Source organism: Lipotes vexillifer, unplaced genomic scaffold (genome assembly GCF_000442215.2).
Source record: "Lipotes vexillifer unplaced genomic scaffold, Lipotes_vexillifer_v1.1 scaffold809, whole genome shotgun sequence".
Taxonomy (NCBI): domain Eukaryota; kingdom Metazoa; phylum Chordata; class Mammalia; order Artiodactyla; family Lipotidae; genus Lipotes; species Lipotes vexillifer.
The window spans coordinates 1,248,677-1,249,573 of NW_006788521.1; positions in this window are offsets into that span (position 1 = coordinate 1,248,677).

Here is an 897-nt window from a genome sequence, read left to right on the forward strand (position 1 = left end):
TTTGCTGTACACGGGCCTCTCACTGTTGTGGCCTCTCCCGTTGCGGAGCACAGGCTCCGGACACACAGGCTCAGCGGCCTTGGCTCATGGGCCCAGCCGCTCCGCGGCATGTGGGATCTTCCCAGACCGGGCCACGAACCTGTGTCCCCTGCATCAGCAGGCGGACTCTCAACCACTGTGCCACCAGGGAATCCTGGGACTTTACCTTTATTGTTTCTAGTAGCTAATTCTCAGACTAATGTAACAATATAGTCATTACGCTCCCAGAGAGATGTGTTATTTTTTAATCTAATATTTATTGATAGCTTCCTGTGTGCCAGGCATCAGGCTAGACACTGAGTACTTTGCCAGGCACTGAAGCATAAGGTGCCCAGTGTCACAAAGCTTGGAAGTAGTAGGGTGGGAATCTACCTCAGGTATGTTAAACTGAAGTCTAAGCTCTTTCTTGTTGCTCTCACACATTTCTTCTAAGACTCCATGTCTGTAAAGTATGTGTGAGATCACTGACATTTTTTTCCGAATGCCTGTGCTATAGTGATTCCTGTAGGTACACATTAGAATCATCCACAGCTCTACTTCAAACTGATTAGATAACTATCTCTAGGGGAGGAGAAAGGGAGGGGGAGGGAAAAATCAGTGTCTTGTTTTAACAGTTCCCCAGGTGATTCAAATGTGTTTCCAGAATTGAACACCAAATACTATAAATTCTAATTTTTAAAAAACACATTTATTTCTAATTGATGTAAAGTACACAACATAAAATTTACCATCTTAACCATTTTTAAGTGTACAGTTTAGTAGTGTTAAGTACACTCACATTGTTATGCAGCTAATCTCCAGAACTCTTTTAATCTTCCCAAACAGAAGCTCTGAACCCACTAAACGATAATTGCTCAT